Source organism: Polistes canadensis, unplaced genomic scaffold, assembly GCF_001313835.1.
Source record: "Polistes canadensis isolate GaletaPanama2010 unplaced genomic scaffold, ASM131383v1 scaffold_114, whole genome shotgun sequence".
In the NCBI taxonomy this organism is placed as follows: domain Eukaryota; kingdom Metazoa; phylum Arthropoda; class Insecta; order Hymenoptera; family Vespidae; genus Polistes; species Polistes canadensis.
The window spans coordinates 362,321-383,208 of record NW_014569661.1 but is presented as its reverse complement, the minus strand read 5'-3'; the positions used below and the strand labels follow the sequence as shown (position 1 = coordinate 383,208).

Sequence of the window (20,888 nt, the reverse complement as noted above, 5' to 3'; positions counted from 1 at the left end):
TATATATAAATATTTTTTTGTTTTTTTAAGTTCGTGTATAAGGCAGATTGTAAGATTTTCTAAGCTTTTATCTATGTTACGTGGGATATTTTACCTTGTTATTGTTTTTGTGAAAAATATTATGATAGATATTATTTTGATTTCGTCTTATCTTTTTAAATATGTGCATATGAATTACTATTATTATTATTATATGGAGATAAACACCCTTAACATTTCTATTTAATTGTACAATTGCTTGATTATTCTTTACACGTGAAAAAAACATATCATCGCATAGCCCCGGCATTCTTCTTTCCTAGCACTTACAATGCTATAAGAGGGAAAGAAAGAAAACGAGAAAGAGAGAAAAAAAGAGAAAGAGAAAGAGAGAGAGAGCATATAATCGTGTGTCGTAATTGAACGATAATATCTGACGCGTGCGAACGACGGCTTCTATATGATTCTTTCGCGGCTCTTTGAAACTACGATCGATCTAGAAGAAAACTTAGGGGGGTTCCCATGCGAGGGTGACATATACTTATATATACACACATACATACGCGTTTCTTTCATTATTTTTTATGTATTGAAAAGGAAGGAACGAACGAATGAACGAATGAACGAATGAACGAACGAATGTGCGAGCACGCACATTCACTCACTCGAGAGAGAAAAAGAAGGAGAATGGAGAATGAAGGATCTCAGGATATAAAAAAGGGTGGTATATATATTTTTTAAAGCCCTCTTGTCGGTTCGTGTATACATCGAGTCCATCATCGTATCCCTTGGGAGACAATAGGAGACGATGAAAAACTAAAGGATAGGACGTTTACGGATATGTTGGTACGATTTATGATTGTACCCACTCATTCCATAAGAGTCAGGACGACGGATTTTTTTTTTTTGTTTTTTTTTTATTCTTACAAGAATTTTGATTTCATCCCTTTTTCTTTTGTGTATTTCTTTTTTTTTCTTTTTCTTTTTTTTTTTTATCGTTCATCTACGAACCTTTATCACATTGCCTCGGTTATGACTTTTTGGTTAAAAAAAAGGAAAAAAAGAATATCAAATCGAATTTTAGAAAGATTTTTTTATAACGTTGTGCACTTCGGGGATTTCCTAATCATTTAAAATTTATCTCTTATGTTAAACTACACTACTCTTGGGTTTTATTAACTCGTACACCATTATTTTAACTTAACAAAATTTCACAGTCCATAATGTTGGGATAAAAATAAATCGTAATAAACTTACGTATATTGTTTTTTTCTTTTCTTTTTTCTTTTTTTTGAAAGAGAAATTGCTTATTTAATTATTTTCTTATAAAAGTTATTACATATGCGTTTAACTGTGAAAATTCTTCGAATTAAAGTTTTTCTCTGAATACATATGTTTAAAGTAGAATCCTTATATTGCAATAATTATTTCTTTGCTAATAGTTTTTAATCATATTACTTGAATAATATATATTTTTTAATAATATTCTATTATTTTTATAAATATTGTATGTATCTACTTTAACAATACGTAAAAATAAAATCATTGTCTTGAAACGTAACTTAACCCTTCCTTCCATAGTATACTAATGATGATTATTATTAAAAGATATTCTTAAATTTGATTAATATAAAACCCGTATAATTATATCATTAATTTCTATCAAAATATTTTAGATAATAAAACTAAAATTTAATGACTATACCGTTTCTTTGACAAAGTGATTTTCGTGTAATAATTATTCAATACATTGATAACGTATTCGCAGTTGAATTATTTGTGAAAGCATAGTTATGATAAACAAAAGGGATTAATACTTCAAATAGAATATTTATATTCGTTTCAAAATCGTATAAAATGTAATTAATAAAAATATATACGAATGAATACTATATATTATTTATATATAGCCATCTAAATGAAACAATAAATGTTTGTTAATTAAACAAAATATTGATTGTAGAAAATATAAAACAGGGTAAAATAAATAAAAATACAAAGAGTAGGATGAAATGTTATCGTTATTATACAGCTCGTCAGTTGAAAGTTACGTCAGAATAGATCATCACGTTCGCGGTTCATAGTTACATACAAACACATATAGGTTTGTTCGTGTAGTATCATCTAGAGGAGACAGGCAAAGGAGATGAAAAATGAAGTGGCCGGCGTTTACGGATGTTCTTACGATTTATGATGCCCACCTCTAGATACATACATATAACGCATTCTCTGCCAAGAGAGTGAAGTAATATGCTACGTGACAATGTTCCTTTTTTAAGCTACTATTACATTTTTTTTCCCTTTCTTTCTTTTTTATTTGCATCATCTTCACTTCAATCATCTTTATCTAAAAAAACTCTATTAGTCCGATCAGATAAAATTCATCGCGTAAGTTATTAAAATTAGTATTCAATAATGTTTTTTCTTATCATCGTTTCACGACTAATATGTAATATACACGATACATTTGTTATTTTAAAATAACAAAGCAATTTATATTTCAATAATATCCGTGATTTAAATGTAATCATTCGCGAACGTAAACTTTTCAAACGATTACTTTACGATAACTTTGATGTTACTGTGGCGTGAGGGAGAAAGAAAATTCTTGAAAGGAAATATAACCGAACGATTAAACGTGAATATTTTGATTTCATTGGATATCTTTTAGAAAAGTAATACCGATGTATTACACTTGTGGTATCATATATTTCTCACATGGTGGATGCCGTGTCGGAGACATGGTGGGCAAGAAAGCGTATGATAAACGAGGAGCTAGTCCTTTATGGGTGCGAAGCAATTTATGAGACTGTCCAAGTGGGGGGTTGGGTTGGGTGGTGTGGGGTTGTAGAGGTAGAAGGGTGTAACTGCGTCTGTCTAATTCACTGTAACAACCCGCCATTCTTTGGTCGAACGTTTTAACGCTGGTTCAGCGTTTAACCGTGCAATTAATTAGCCACGCTTCTTGCAAGTCCAAGTAACCCCGCGAGCGTGATAACCCCCAAGCCACTTCGCGGTATTCGATAATGAATATCTACCATTAATCCGTACTTGACGGGATCGTTGTGATAATAATTAATTATTGCGCCATACCTTTAACAAGAAGATTAATTTCTAGTGTGATTTTTTACATTAGATAACGCGTTATCGTAACGACGATGTTCGAAAGCAGATAACCGTTCTCTATGGTTATATGTATATGTTTGTATATATATATATATATATATATATATATATATATATATATATGTGTAGGCGTAGGTGTTGGTCAACGATTAATTCGCCGTCAGCAACAAATAATCCGTAATCGTTGCAGTAACATCGGTAACGGCATGCAATAGTCCAACCGATAAGCCTGCATGAACGTTGACTGGTTGGATGCGCTTTGTATCGAGCAGACCATAGCAATATGCTTGCAACTGCAATTTAGGCCTACCTTCGTTGTATACAAGCAATTATACATGTGTTAAATACCGCCTATTACCAACTACAGAAATTCATCAGAACGATTTATATCACGCATTCACGATGATTTTCTTCTCGTGATTTTTATGTTTAACTAAATGAAAAAAGAAAAAACACATTCTTACGGGTTATTAATAAATTGATTTTTCGTGATATACAAAATTTAAAGAAAAAAAAAACAAAAATTCATATTAATGCAATAATAATATATCTGTCGAATTATTTATCATTTAATCGTCATCCAAATATTATGCTTATTTAATAATGTTATAAATATTAAATTTAAATAATTAAGTATTTTGTGGCCAAGTGGCTTCGATAATAAAAATTTTATATTAATTCTCTATAAATGTGCAATTAATAGTTTTTTTTTTTTTTTTCGAAACTGTCAACACAACAACCGTTCACATTTATTATATTCATTTCGACGGGATTTATTTTTCGATTACAATAAAAAAATGTTTGACTCGTTATTTCTATCGTATAATGTGTTAAATCGCGAATAAACATTTGTTGTTTTGACACTTTCTTTTTTTTCCCTCACTAATTTTCGTTTTATTTCGAAATATATACGTCCTGCTTGCTGTATGCTCGTGTATATACACACACTCGTGTATCTTTTTCGCACGAAATGCGAAATAAAAAAAACACGTATATGGTAGGTCTCCTGTCACGATTGCGGCTGTACCGGATGTTGATTTGATTTCTCCGTGCTAAATAGGAAAACGATTGTATCATACTATTCTCCCTCTCTTTCTCTCTCTTTCTCTCGTTGTCTTTCATCTCGTCGAATACAAAATAGTAATAGAAAGAATGTAATTATCGTGAGAGAGTTATTTTGTTATTCTTCTTGTTGTTGTTGGTTCTTTTTTTTTTTTTATGAAGTTCTTTTTGTTTAATTTTTCGTATACCACGGTGAAATCAAAAAATTCATCATCGTTCGATCGATCATACTGATTTATAGATATATATATATATATTAGAAAAATCATTTCTCTCACTTTCTCTCGTTTTATATATATTAAATAAATTCTTGGACGCACAAAACGGTATAAATCGTAATATATATTGTCTACGTAGCAATATATATTTTTAGTGACTTCAAAGCGATCGCTTAAAGGTATAAAAAAACGTAAGAGAGAGAAAGAGAGAGAAAGAGAGAGAGAGAGAGAGAGAGAGTGTGAGAGAGAAAGAGAGAGAAATAATAGCTTTGTGCGCTAACGTTTCACGTAAAGCCGTTTCACGTTGACTGCGTACGTTCAACAACGAATTAGATTCCAAGGGGAAATTCGAAGAAAATCTTTGTACTTTTAGTTTTCGTTGCTATCGCGTCAGCCATTCGGTCGACATACGACAAAAAGTCTATGAAGAAAATATACGAAGAGTACAAGAGAAAGGGTCACCGTACGCTTCAATCGTTTTTGTAATTTCTATGTAGTACTTTCTAAGTATATAAGTACGTTCATATATACACATATGTATATATATATATATATATCTTTATGCATGTGTATACATGAATATATATAATAATCGGTATGGCAATGAAAGAATATTAAAGAACCTTTATCAAAGTAGCCAGAATCACGCAAGCTTCTAGTGCGAATTTGCGCGCCTTTTCACGAATGTAAATCAATTTCATTTATATACAATGACATCTTCGTTGAAATGAGAAACGTTAAACATTGTTACATGAATTTTGTTAGATTATTTTATGAAATTATTATAATATTTAACGTTATATATAATATATAATCAAGATAAAAGATTACATCTATTATCAGAACGTTGCAATTTTGTATAAATTAATATACTAATATTAATTTGTGCATACAAGTATGATAGGAATTTGTATTATTAAAAATGATATTTTCCGAGTTTTGTTGTTATTATTATTATTGTTATTATTATTATTATTAATAAGATAATCTAAAAATGGTTTTATTTAACGTCACGAACAGCGGCTACTCGTTATTGTAAATACACAGCGCATACGTGTTTGGATAAAATATCAAAATTATGGATAACATTTAAAAGACAAATTAATCATGAGAAAATATTGCTTATTATTGATTAAATTATATATAATTTAATGTATTATTCTAAAAATTATAATATTCAATAAATAAAATCTATTCTTTATTTTTTGTTTTTTTTTTTCTCGAGCTTAAAAGATCAATAAATTTTTTCTTAATTATTGTGTAATTGTTAAAAAATAAAATTACGCGTTGAAAAGTAATCGCGTTATACTAATAATTCGAGTTTTGTTATAAAGTACCTATGCTTGCTCGCGTGTCATTCGTTCTCTTAAATATTACAAGATAGATTTCAATTATTTTATTATTTTATATACAAAATAAAAGAAAATTCCATATATATATATATAATAAATATATAAATACTTTAATAAATATTTTTTCTTATTTTTTAAGAACAATAAATTAGAGACTCCACATTTTGCCCATGTACAAGTCTTTCCTAGTCACGAGATCAAGATAAAAAAATTGATTTAACACCTTAACTGACCTACCACTTTTATAAAAATCAATACATAAATCTAATAACACATTGGCAATGTTTTCTACACATAAAAATAATAAGATTATATTATTATATTATATTAAAAAATATATTTTTAATCTTGCAAATGTTACGAAATAAATAATTCAAACGTTTTAGAATAAAATTGACAAAATAAAGTAAGTAACGGTCAACGATGAATCCTTCATAATATTAAAACGTATATTCATTATAAGTATCTTAAAAAAAGGTTCGTAGTTTCGTAAAGTATAGATAAAATATAGATCGTAATATCGTAATTTTCAATGTACGCTTATCTGTTTTCGTTAAAAGTTATAAAGCACTCTCATTTGCCGGATAAGATATTTCAATCTATTTTAGTAAAGTGTTCGATCTAAATCTCAGTTAAAAGCAATTGCTTTTAGTATCATTTCTTAGGTAAAGTAAGCTAAGTTCTAGGACAGTTTGAGCGTTCGGGTGTTCCGAACGCAATCGGTGTTTACTGTGGTTAGAAAAAGTTACTTTAACTTTTCGAAGGGTGCGAAACTAAAGTAGAACAGCGATAAACGGTTCGTTCTCGTTCTTCAGAAATAGTGGTAGTGGTGGTGGTGGTGGTGGTGGTGGTGGTGATGATGGGGGGGAAATTGGTGGAATATCGTCTTCATTTATTACAAACGTTTATTACGACTTGAATCTCACGAATTTCCAACATTATTATCATAACAGACGTTAGTCTTAGAAATCCACCAATTCTTCGTAGATTTTCCCTCTTTTGCGAGTTACATGAAACCCTTCGTACCATCTGTTCGTATTTGTTCTTTACCTACTTTTTCTTCCTCTTATTCTATCTTATTCGTTTTATTTCTAAAACTGTGCTTGAAAAATTCTTGATCAAGTTTTATGAGCATCATTATATCGCGAAGACAAGGATATAATAATATTATTGTTAACGATTAAAGTTAATTACGTTGTATGTAAGAAAAGAATTTTTTAAGGGTTCATTCTGGTAAACAATTTTAAATACATTATTGATACTTTTAAAAATGTAATACATAAATGTAGATATTAAAATCGATTAAGTATCGTATTCGATAAAGGGTGCCAATTAATTTAATTTTTTAAGAATATAATTAACAAATAGAAAAGAGATGAGAGAGTTAAAATATTATTATAATTTTTCGAAGAAGAAGGAATAATGTTTTTCTTTAAATTTTCAAGATTCTTTATATGTAGAAAGCTTTGGGTACGTTTGGTATAGTTTACATGGTGAAAACTACGTTGGATGAATGTCGTCAGCTTAGATAACATTTTTTTATATATGTATATATACCTACACGTATGTACGTTTATGCATATATATAAAAAGGGTCAGTGTGTTTTTCCTAAGGATAAAGAAAGCGAGAGCCACGTTTCAGAGATAACAGGAGTGAGAACCGCGCAAGATATATTCGCGATTTATGCACCTGTATGCACAATCTTATGTGCGGTTGCACATATGCATCTGTCGCCGCATATGCATGGTTGCGCGTTATAATATCCACGTGCTGTTGATACGTATGCCGTGACGTCAACACGAGATATGTATTTTCTACGAATGACACGACTAATAAGGGAGAGAGAGAGAGAGAATAAAAAATCAAATAAATTCTAGGCGTCATAAAATTACAAATATTATCTTGAATTCTACAATTTCGTTATCCTTCCGATTGTTTTCACTGTTCAACTAATAGATAATAAAAGCAATTTATATCAAAAAGTTTCAATAATCTGAAATTGAATAAATTTAATTTGAGGGGATTTTCATTGAAAATATATGTAAATATTTATATTTCTTATTGTTGTTTTTCTAATAGTGTAATATTATTAATATTATTTATATAATCTTTAATATGTGTGTGTGTGCACAAACTTAAAATAGAATTATAACTTGGTTGTATCAATATATATTTTATTAGGTATTTAATTTTATGTTTCATATACTTTATATCATATCGTATAATATATAAAGCTCATGTGAAACGTAAAATTTATTCTACAAAAAAAAAAATCGTTAAAATTTTTTGCACAGTTAAAGATCACCAAATTTTTTTTGTAATTTAAAAAATAAAAATCATTTTTCTCTGGAATATTTTTCATTGAAATTTGTTTACGAGACTTAGTTCATACAAACGTATCGATTTATAAGTTTTGCAAGGAATGTAAATTTGTCAACTATTCTTTTTAGAAAATAAATAATGTTTTCTTTTGTAAAAGAATGATACATTTGATCTTTCCATCCGAGTCATCGACGTTGATGGACGAGACGATGATTGGTATTCAGGGATCGTATCGAAAAAGGTGTAGTATACCACAGCTGGTAGAATTTCGTTTCTATGTCACCCTCCTTTATACATATATACATATATATATACATAGATAGATACGTACTTACATATATAGATACATTACTACGTATATACACGTACATACTACAGAATACTTTATGTTATTGGGATTTCACGTTGAGAATTCAGAATATCACGAAACGTTGTAGAAACGAATCGATTTTATCTCTTCGATCGTTACAAAACTTTTCCTGTCCGTTTCTACACTTTTTTCGCGGAATCTTTCGACGTTTATTACGTATACGTAGACAAAAAAGAATCGTATAAAATTTTACGCGGATTAATTTTTCATTCGTTCTTCTCTTCTTCCTTTTTTTTTATTCTGTCTTACTTCGCGTTCTCTTTTTCTTTCTTTTTTTTTTTTTTTTTTTTTTTTTTTTATCAAGCTATGTTCTCCGTTCCGTTATTCATAGCGTAATGTTATCTCGTTCTTAACTCTCGCATATAAACCTCTCTACATGATATTTGCACAATTTTGTTACTTTTTTTTCCCCCCCTTTTTTTTCTGTCTGTCTGTCTGTCCATCTCTCTCTCTCTCTCTCTCTCTCTCTCTCATATTTTCTTTTTCTCCATTTCCTTTCTTTCTTTCTTCTTTTTCTCCATTTCCTTTCTTTCTTTCTTCTTTTTCTTTTTCTTTTTTTTTTTCTGATCTCTACCACAGTTCGGTTAAAATTTTTCCCACGGCTTTAATAAGAATTTCAGCATGGACAAAGCGTGTTTCATTCTTTTCAAACGAGTCGTGGTACGGGACTTAAGTTCGAATAATTTATCGAGCTGCAAAAGAACGACAAGGAACATTGCCGCAAATAGGAATGCTTGATGAGAATTATTCGTTTCCTCCTACTACACGTCCACCTAACTCGACAGTAGGAAGATATTATGAGACACACCGAAGCTTAAATAGTTACACGTTCATGTATATATATATGTATGTATGTAGGAATGAAAATAAGGAAGAAAAATTGTTTTAAGATAGGAACTTATTTTCTTTATTCTTCTCTTTTTATAATTAAACGAATTAGCAATTAAGATTTAAAAAAAAAAAAAAGAAAAAGAGAGAAAAAAGGATACATAAACGAACTACCACCTTTCGTATTTTATCGACCTATTTACTTGTGCGTTTGTATACATCTCGTATATTCGATTTAATAGAAAAAAAGAAGAAGAAAAGAAGAAAAAGAAAAAAAATAGAAAATAAGAGAAGAAGAAGATGCAATGACGGGAGAAAGAGGAGGAAAAGTTTTTACCGAGAAGAAAAAAAAAAGGAAAAACAGGAAACGAGGGGAAACAAAGTTAATAAAACAGTTTACTTAAAACTCTATTTTAAAGATGTAAACGATTCTAACGATGAGATCTATTTGTATTGATAGTTTTTTTTTTTCTTTTTGCAAAGATACGAAATATCGATTTGTTATTACTTCTGATTTTTTTTTTTTCCCCCCCGATAATTTCAATAATACTCGGAGTCGAATGTCGGTAGTATTCTTTTAAATCGCGTTTTCATCTCTAATTTATTTTTTCTCCGATAATAATAATAATAATAATTCATTAATTATATTTTAAACGCGTGTTAATAACGTAAACGATATTTTTATGTGACCTTACGTATAAAACATATTTATTTATTTAAATATTTTCACAATATACGCATATATATTATATAAATAAATATTTATATATATATGCAATACACTATAATATAAATATATCTATCTATCTATCTCGTTTTCTGTCTTTTAGAAAGAAAGAGAAGGGACAGAAGGGGTAAAAGAAAGAAAGAAAGAAAGAAAGATAGAAAGAATACATGGTCGAGATCGTATAAGTGATATGCGAGTACAACAAAAGGCAGAAGTAAAGCTTGTATTGTCTGAAGTAATAGTGAAGAAGTTCTGAGTCCGGGATAGGACAACGCTCATAAAATTTCTATGTATCTCCGAGTATCTGGCATAGAATGAGAAAGGAAAGAACGACGAGACCAGACCAGACCAGACGAAACGAAACGAAACGAAACGAAACGAAACGGGAAAAGAACGAAGATACGAAGGGAGAAAAATAAAGAAAGATGGAAAGGGAAGAAGAAAAGAAATGCATGAGAAGCAACAAGAGGAAAAGAAAAAGAGACAGCATGAGAGAAAGAGAGAGAGAGAGAGAAAGAGAAAGAGAGAACAGAGTCTAAGGCGCGTTTTCCTATCTCGAGACAAAGTATTGTAAGTTGCAAGCTCGAAAGCTTTACTGGAGGTGACCCTCTTTTCTTCACTCCGGTCCATGTAGCTCGCATTGCAAAGCTCGTGTCCTGCATCCGGGTCAATCCTTTATCCTCCAAAACTTTCCACAATTCTAAGCTATATTGTGTGTCTATTGTAACCTCAATATTCACACCGTTACCTCTTACGTGAATACCATTTTCTTAACTTTCCAGTTCCTCAACTTTGTTCCCCTGTCTTTTACCAATAACCCGGAATGGATATAATTTCCTTTTTTTTATATTTCTTTGTATAATATACTTATTTATTCGTTTGTTCCTTTTTCCTTTTTTTCTTTCTTCCTCATCCCCCCATCCTCCCCTCTCCCGCCACCCCTTCGTTAACACAAATACAATAATTATCGATTTTGTTAACGAGATAAATTATCACAGAGGACATAAAAAAATGTTTCTTTTGACGTTTCTTCGGTTATACTCTACTGGTACAATTTATGACGGGAGGAAAAAGATGCGGTAGGATAGAAAAAAAAGAAAAAAAGAAAAGAAAAAATAAAGGAAATGGGGGAAAAAGAGAGAGAAAAAAAAAAAAAATTAAATTGACGGAGATCGCAAGGGAAATCTCGTTTCATTAAAAGCATTCCTGACAGATAGAATTTTTAAAGTCACAGAACGGGAAGTATGTACTTAATTCGTGCCATACATTCGAGAGAGAAAGAGAAAGATTGTATAATATACTTTACAAAGAATCTTCTTCTCATGCCAAGTGGAATAAGTTCAATAATAAATATAGTTCGTGCGGAGAGTTGAACACTCTGGTAATTAACGTCTTATTTCTTTTATTCTAGATACGCAGTAACATGATATTGTTCAATTAAATAATCCATTTTAATTAATAATTATAACCTTGTTCTATAAGGAGAATCATGTTTGAACTTTTTGATTAATTTTTACAGAAAGGTCATTTGTAATTTATTTAATTGTAACAAATCTTTATTTGAAACAAGTAAAACGTTTCTTGCGCGAATAAATGTATAATTATTATTATTATTATTATTCTTGAAGTTATTATTTAAAAAGAATAAAAAAAAATGTTTCCGCCCGGGATCGAACCGGGGACCTTCCGCGTGTTAGGCGGATGTGATAACCACTACACCACGGAAACAACTTGTTTGAAGAAGAACAGTACGAAAATCCACCCTTAACAATTACTAACCATTTCTTTTTCTTTTACATTTTTATATTTATTTATATATGTATTATATATATATCTAAAGATTGATTATAATTTTAATAACGTTGAAATAATGTAACTTTTCTCGTATAAGTTTTAAACGTAGTTTCGTAGTTTAAGAAATTAGACTGCAATTTGTCTTTTTTTATTATTATTTCTTTTAATCGCTAATAAATAAATCCGATAGCACGAACATATTCGCGCATTTCGTTTCGACGAAAATATTTCTTGCAATGAATGCACTTTGACTAACATAAGCTAACGGGTTTCGAGAAAAATAATTTTCAAATCGAATTAAAAAAAATTTAAGAAGAGAAAACGAAGCAATGTAGATTTTGTTTCCTTTATTGTGTTATTTAAAAATCTAGTCAGAAAATAGTTAAGTTTAATCTACACTCGTAGTATTTTTTAATATAATAATTGTATTATTCTTTTTGATAATGATAGAAAAATATCTAACCGTTTATAAATTGTACACGTAGCACAGGTAATTGGGTTTGCGTGTAAGCGTACAATCATTTATGTTAGTTAACGAAAAAACAACGGGTATAAAAAAAAAGAAGAAAAAAAAAAATGTTTCCGCCCGGGATCGAACCGGGGACCTTCCGCGTGTTAGGCGGATGTGATAACCACTACACCACGGAAACTTGGTGGTTGGGATATGGTCCATGATCAATCCACCCGAGTTCGAAATTGAATCATATTGTTATTCACCATTGTGTCTTTAATTTCAATTAATTATATTCTTTTTTCACATTTTTATATTTATTTATAAAGGCTGGTTTAGTTAATAATAATACTTTTATTAGATTTTTATTAAAAATAAAAATGTTTTTAATAAAAATGATACGCGTGTACGCGCTTTGAAATAGCCTAACAAGTAAACACTAATTGTAATACTTTTTGTTACAACATCGTATATTAATTATTAATTGTACGTGTAACTGTTATTCAAAGTTTTTTTTTTTTCCAGTGAATCGCGTAATTGGTAAACTTTATTTGATTGTTATAATTTATTTCGTTATAAGTACCTTTTTAACAAGTGCTCGTTTTACGAGATTTCATCCACAACCAATATATTTAAACTAACAAGATTAATTGGACTAAGTTATGCAGAAAATCTACCGAAATTAGTTAAATACGATACGAATCTATAATTTTGTGATTTTTATTATGAAAAAAAGTTATCAACTCATTGAACAACTTATAAATTATACAATTATTAAAACTAACAAGCCCCCGTAGTTTCATTTAAGGCTTATAAAATGAAGTAAAATTTTAAAATTTAAATAAGCCATTACAATAACATTGTATAACAAAATGAAATAAAATATTACCAAATACTCTATGAAACTAAAGCTATTCTTTTGTAATGTAAAAAATCCAAAATTTAAACAAAAATCTAAACAATTCCAGATCATTGCTGTTTGACAGTTTATTTTATTATTGTATAATCTAGCAAAATAGTAAATGGATTTGCTAATCATAATCGAGTGTCTTTATTTTATGAAATAGTAAAATAAAAAATGAAATATTATATGACTACGATGTTATCGCGTTTGTTTTCAACTTCTCGAACTCAGACTAATTCAAATTACAAAATTATAATCATTGTCTTAATCGTTATCGTTCGTCTTGTCTTTGTTAATGTATTTGTTACAATTTTTATTACCGACAAAAATAGGTAAAATATCGATGAGTTCGAGGTAAGAACTGGATAATGCGGTCACCTGGATTCTGTAGATTTGAAAAGGTTATCCTAAGACGTATCAGACCTTATATCGAAATTTTATTAGTTCATGAAACAACGACAAAGAACGATCACATATTCGCCTAGTTTCTTATTGTTAATTTGCTATATTTTTAACTGCCATTATATATAATTATTTTCAGTTGATAATTATTAATGATATCTTTAAGATAACTTTCCTATAAGTATATAAGATATATATATTTTTTCTTTTCTAGACAGTTCCAAAATAATATGTTATATTTATTAACATTATTATTATTAATATGTTATATTTATTAACATTATTATTATTAATATGTTATATTTATTAACATTATAACATATTATTAATATGTTATATTTATTAACATTATAACATATTATTAATATGTTATATTATATATTATAACATGTTAAAAATAAAATGTTATTTTTTGCCATATAACCTAAGATAAGTGATCTTTATCACTTTAACAAACTATATCGAAGGTAGGGTATATAACGTGATTCAGTACAAATTGAAAACTTCCTTCCGTCTAGTCAGCAATTTTATATTACAATCACAGAAATATAACCATTCAATATATCTATTTTTGATAAAATACAACTCTAGAAAATAATGTTTACTATTTTCTTTAGTTTTCTTATTTTTTTCTCCCCTTTCTTTCTCTCTTCGTAGAAAATTTTAACGAAAGTTAAATTATTGTTTTTTTTTTAATAGAAAATTCTATAACAAAAGTATATTTTTCGTTTTGTTATAAATATACTCGTGGGTCGATTGAGAAAAGTTTTTAGCCTTACATAGAAACAATTACTATTTCGGTCAAACTTACTTTTATTTTTCGACATATGTATACATGGTTTGAAAACTTTGAAAAAAAAAAAAAGAATAGGTTTAACATTTTTTACCCTCGTATTCGTTCGCGATTCAAACTTCTTCTTCTGTTTCTTTTTTTACTTTTTCAGTTGCATTTTGTTTTCGTTTATGTATATATATATATATATATATATATTAAAATTTATATGTATAAAAATACAGATTAGACCGATTCATAGAAAATATGAAAGTTTCTAGAGTTATTACAAATGCAGTTGCAGTTTTGATATAATTGAGTTATTCCCTTTCGCCGTATGTTACACAAACATGTCATTAATAATCCGTAAAACAAACTTGCATAATCTCTTTTGGTGTTGCGTCACAAGAACGTGCCCACTCCTCTAATCATTTCTGAACGCGCACAAGCGTAGTTATATGTAGTAGTACATGTACTCTCCTTGAGGCCTGGCTTGGCTTGGCTTGACTTGGCTTTGAATATTCACGGTTTAATCCAAACTTTCATCTTATCGATGCAAGCCATATTCCTGGATCTACTGTCGTACGTAGAGAAAGCTACGCGAATTGCCATGCTTTAAAGTTATACATATTACATATTCTACGTTTCAAATGATTTCTACAATTTTCTGATTAAGTTAAGCGTTCGTTTGTCCTCCTCGTCGTCATCGTCGTCAATGTATTTTATTCATTTGAAAAGTGATCAAACATATTTTTATAAATTTCCTATATCTTTTTCTCCAATTTTTTAATCACACACATTTGCTTGGTTGTATTGTAATATTTTTCTGCACAAAATAATGTCAGATCTTTTTATTTGTACATTTCGGACGTAACGATCGAATAAAAATATATATTTTAAGCTTGTCTTTTTTCTTTTTTTTCTTTCTTTCTTTCCTTTTTTATATATTATTAAAAAATATTATTCGTTTGATTTACAAATTTTCTTATTTGACGTATCCGTGTCAAACACGAAAATACCTATAGAATTTGAATTGTATTCGGTCAACCAAACGGATTGACTGATAGTTTCATGAAGCTTTCTTCATGAAATACATCGATATATATTCAATGCAGCTTTACTAATGTAATGTTGCGGTGTTTATGCAATTACGCATAATATACTGTAAATGCCACTATGAAATTAATTAATATCGTACTTGGTACGTTCGCTAATAAATTTATTATGCGGATTGATTCTAAATAACTATGTATATACCAATGTGTTATATATATATATACATGAAAGCTTTATATTATATAATTCAGTTAATTCGTGGAAACACTTTAGGTTTCATCCGAAATATTATTTTAGGAATTTTTTAGAAAGTGTATACATATATATATATTACTATTTAAAAATATTAATTTGATATATACAGAATTCGATCATTTAATGGTAAACTTACCGACATTTTATGTATATCTATTCCAACCGTATAAAAAAAAAAACCGTATATTATATTATTACAGAATAAGATTTTAGCCAATTGTATATAGTGATTAATATATTTTATTTCATTTAGAAATGAATAAAATGTACATTTTGTACGTTTTCACTGCATTTTTTTGTTTATACAAACTAAAGAACTTTTATAAATTACCATATTTTTATATAAGTTTAATTGAACGTGATAAGTTTAATTTTAATGATCTTATTATATATGTATATCGTTTATTTCATTGATCAAATTGAATATTAAAAATACATATACACGAACATATAAATATATTTAAAATAATCATCTTTTATTCGCCGATAAAAAATGCACTCCAATAATACGGTAAACATCGATCGTTTGCGTTCTTACTAAATGTATACAAACAATTTGACCTTTCTAAGAAAATATTCTTATAGTTGACAATTCAAAGAGAGATAACTTATAAAAAGAAAAATGTTTATAAAACGATTTAGTAATGTTCGAACAATGATCAAGACAACACCCGTCGCGATTCTTTGGTAATTAGACACACAAACAATTTTATTAAGTTTTTCATAGTAATCTTATCAAAATAAGTGTATACGTTATATCCTAATTAAATATATTACACGTATATATAATTATCTCGTTAATAATACAATTTATGTATGTGCTAATGCACGGAATATTTAAAATATTGTTACGAATTTTATAATTATCAAATTTATACTATAACTTTAGATAATTCCATTTATATAGATTTAATTGGGATATATATTGTCACGTTGCAGTATTATATAATATACAAAAGTATCTTTGAATTAATTTGATCTATCATATATTTTTCTTTGATTGGTTGATTTCGTTATTTGAATATTAATCATCATATCAATGTGATTATTTTTCTTTTGTTAATCCTTTACAGAAAATTGTTTTCTCTTATAGAAACGTTCTGCAATATGTATGCATGTTGCATCTATGTATGCTAATACGCGTTAACCTACACGAATAATACACATCTATATTTTAGGGTAACACGTGTATATAGGTATATACCATACATATATGCAAAAGGAAGATTATTTGCTTTAGAAATTTCCCTCTCTCTCTATCTAACTATCTATCTATTTTGAAACTATGTATATCATAAGATATATACTTCAGTGCATCTATGTGACTTCTATCAAAGGGATTTCAACTGTCATCGTTAAATAATTTTCCCATAACACAGATCGTCATTTAAAGCATCGTCGATTCAACTAATGGATGTCAAACTAATGAAAGATGATATGTACTTCCTTCTCTTTGGTTTTTATTATTAATCAAAAAAAAAAAAAAGAAAAACCATACGAACACTTTCCGACAACGTCAAAAATAATATTCTTCTATGTTTTTTTCTTCTTTTTTTTTTTTTTTTTTTAAATTCTCTCTCTCTTTTTTCTTCCCTCTTTTTTCCACATAAAAATATCGAATGAGATACGTTTCAACGGGTACTGCATTGAAAACACGTGATCAATGAAATCGGTTTAGTATCAATTTAAACGTTCATATCGGAAGTTAAGTGTTATTACTATTGTTGCGAATTTTATTTATTGTCCGAAGTATTTTCGTATATACTTGAGTAAGATTTATCGAGTTTGTTATTTTTATTTTTCCTTTCTTTTTTTATTGAAATATTTTTTTTTACCTTTTTTCTTTTTTTTTCTTTTTTTATCATCAAAACGTAAAAACGTATCGCGACCACACGACTAATTGATATTTCATCGACTTTTACAGGATCCTATAAAACAAAAGGGAACTACATTTTTTACTTTTTTTGTTTCTATTTCTATTTTCTTTTTTTTTTTTATTTTGTATCATTTTGATATATATATATATATATATATAGAAAAAATATTGTCGTAAATCTTTTCCCCTCGAGTCAATGTTTTTCACTAGTGTATAGTAGGACGAGGTAACAAATTTATATATGCACATGTATATATATTATTTGTTTAAATATAATACGAGGTAATATAATTTGTTAAAAATAGTATAACGAACCCGTAACGAAGTATCTCGTTAAGCGTATTATAAAAATAAATTAAATTTTCTGTAAATAATTACTCTCCCTCATCGTAATGTAAGTTATATTTTTGTTATATATATATATATAACAAATATATGTACGTATATATAATAATAATATATATATATATATTATATTATGTGTTTCATGTTAAAATACATAATTCTTGCGTGTGTTATCATCATTTGCCCATTATACGTTGGTCCCCGTGTATTTTAGACGATAACGTTTATTGACAATTAACAAGCTCTGTGTTTTAAAAGAAAAATGAAAAAACGAGAGAAGAAAGAGAGGGAAAAGAAGAAGTAAAAAAAGTAATCCACGTGTGTTCGTATTATATTATCGCTTACGAATCATAGTGGGCGTGTTAACTTACGCGACATTATCGTGTTTACATCTTTTTCAACATGGGTAATGTTCTTATTTTCTAATATAGTATTTTCGCTTTAAAGCAAAGGGTATTGTTGTGTCCTCGATTTTACAAATGGACGAAGTTGAGATTAAAAACAAAAAAGAAACAAAAAGAAAGGGAAAAAAATATCGTGAATACATGGGATCAGTTTGTTGGAGGGCAAAAGTTTCTAAAAGGTGAATTTAAAAATCAGTTACTTCCCCTTTCCTTTTATAGGTTAATCTTTTTTTTTCGCGGTTCAGATTGCAAAATTGCAATATTTCTAGTTCGTAAAAAAAAAAAAAAGAAATATTCAAATCGAAAAAAATTACGAAATTTCATTTTCTCGCGCGATAATTGATTTAACTCGTTAAATTACAAAACTTATTATACCACTTTTGTTAATAATTAATTAAACAAATCAACAAAAATTTCGTTATTTTGTACAAAGTTATCAGCAAAGTTTTCTCAAAAGGAAAAAATTTTCATATCGCGTAAAAATAAGAATTCAATTATCCTAGAAACGATTAAAAAAAAAAAAAAAAAAGAAAAGAAAAGAAGAGAAGCAAGAAATGCAAGTAAGAAAATGTTCATAATATTACGAAAGAATAATAATTAATAAAAAATGATAATGATTATTATCATTATTATTATTATTATTATCGTAAGCTTATGAATTGATCAAGCTTTTAGTTTGAAAACATTTTGTCGTTTGGGGGTTTAGAATCGTTGCGGGTTAACTACTTCCTCCTGTTTCACGACAAATGCATGTACACCGAGAAACATAGTGGGAAAGAAGTAAAAGTTTCAGACCTCTGCTCTCTCTCTCCAGTTTTTCTTCCTCGTTGGTCTCCTTGGACTTGGGGGAGGGTCCGGTAAATAAATGAATACGCCTGCTGGTCGTTCCCGTCGTGTCGTCTGTAGAAAAGAACGAGTTCAACTTTCCTCTACCACCACCTCCTCCACCACCTCCTCCACCACCTCCTCGTCGTCTCTATTTTCCTTTACGTTTCTTCTTTTCTATTCTGTTCTGCTTTTTTTCTTCCTTTTCTTTTTGTTATGTTTCTTTCTCTCTCTTCTTTTGTTTATTTTTTTGTCTACTTCTTCTTCTACTTCTTCTTCTTCTTCTTCTTCTTCTATTTTCTTCCATCCCTTTAACACTTGCAACTCTTTATTCTTTTCTTACTCGTTGTCGTTTCCTTCGGCACTTTGTGTTGCAACAGGATTGATTCATACACAGGAGAGAAAAAAGGTGGAGAATTTAATCCGTAAGATCTCTCACTTTATACCATAGAACTTTAGCAAACCCAGATCAACGTAACCAAAGTAAATATGTATATGTATATATATATATATATATATATTGTTGTGGATTTCATGTAAAGTTACTTTATCTTCAAAAGATTAATTTCCCTCTTTTGAAGGATTTTTCAAACGTTATATGAAAGAATAGAACGTTAACGTGATATCGCGTATACAACGAGTCAAAACATTTTTTTTCTAACGGTATAAATTTATATATATTTTTTTTTTCTACCTATTTGTGAGAAAATATTTCATTTTGTTTTTTGTTTCAACGAGATTTCTAAAATTATTCATAATATTATATTTTATCGGCTTGTGCAAATGAGTTTACTTTAGAAAAAAATTAAACAACATATTTTAAGCATTAACGTCACGTATCGAAATGTTTTTTTTTTCTTTTGATAATATATCGTATATTGATTTTGTTATTAACAATATGAAAATAAATCGAATGTAATATTAACTTATTTTCTTTATTTTTTTTTCTAAAATTAGACTTATACTACTATTCAAAAAACGGTTCGTATTATATACGTGTCATCTAAAGGGTGACGAAAATGAAAGAAAAGAAAGAAAAAAAAAAAAAGAAAAGAATAGAAAAGAAAAAAAGTGATCGACTTTTATTCATTCAAAGAGCCATAGAAAAACAAGACCACCATTCGTGTTGGCTCATTCGCGCAATTCACGATTCCGCACCTCTTTGGTGCTTTCACTTTATTGCTCACGGGTCATTATTCCGGAATTAAGTGGCTAGAGGTTCCGCCATGTAAACCTACGGCTTTAATTCTACCACGAGAGAGAAAGAGAGAGAAGAAGAGAGAGAGAGAGAGGAATAGAAAGGTGCTTTATATACGCCCATATTTCTATTACCAAAGTGCAAGGTCTCGTTATTGACATGGTTAAAATTATGCTACATCGAATTGTTATATAATATGAACACAAAAGCATCTTTTTTTTATTATTTGATAGTAACGTTATCCACATTTTACAAAATATACATTGATATTTATATCTTGTGCACAAAGAAAAATAACGAAAAACTTAAAAACGTATACGTGGTTATATTTATTACATGAAACACAGGAACAATATGCATATGTATATATGTATATTATATACGCGTTTGCTGGAGGATCGGAGTGTAAGTAATTTATTTTGCTTTTTGTTGCTAGAGTAATGCAGGGTGGTGGTTTTTTTTTTCTCTTTTTTTTGCATTTGCAATATTAGTTTCGCAATTTTGCCATTGCCCGCGCATTTGAATATTGTTATTTTCTATTTAGTATTTCTCTCGTCCAAAAATTACAATTTTTAATGATGAAATTTAACAGGGAACTTGGACATGAAAGAAGTAGAACTA

At 28.7% G+C, this 20,888-nt stretch overlaps 1 protein-coding gene and 2 non-coding genes across 3 annotated transcripts in view; 1 reads left to right on the top strand and 2 right to left on the bottom strand.

Moving 5' to 3' along the window:
- Positions 1-20,888, top strand: part of LOC106787776 — a 60,196-nt gene that overhangs the window by 11,716 nt on the left and 27,592 nt on the right. The window lies entirely within an intron of this gene.
- Positions 11,641-11,713, bottom strand: Trnav-aac. The gene has a single exon. It is a non-coding gene; the product is annotated as a tRNA-Val (tRNA).
- Positions 12,357-12,429, bottom strand: Trnav-aac. The gene has a single exon. It is a non-coding gene; the product is annotated as a tRNA-Val (tRNA).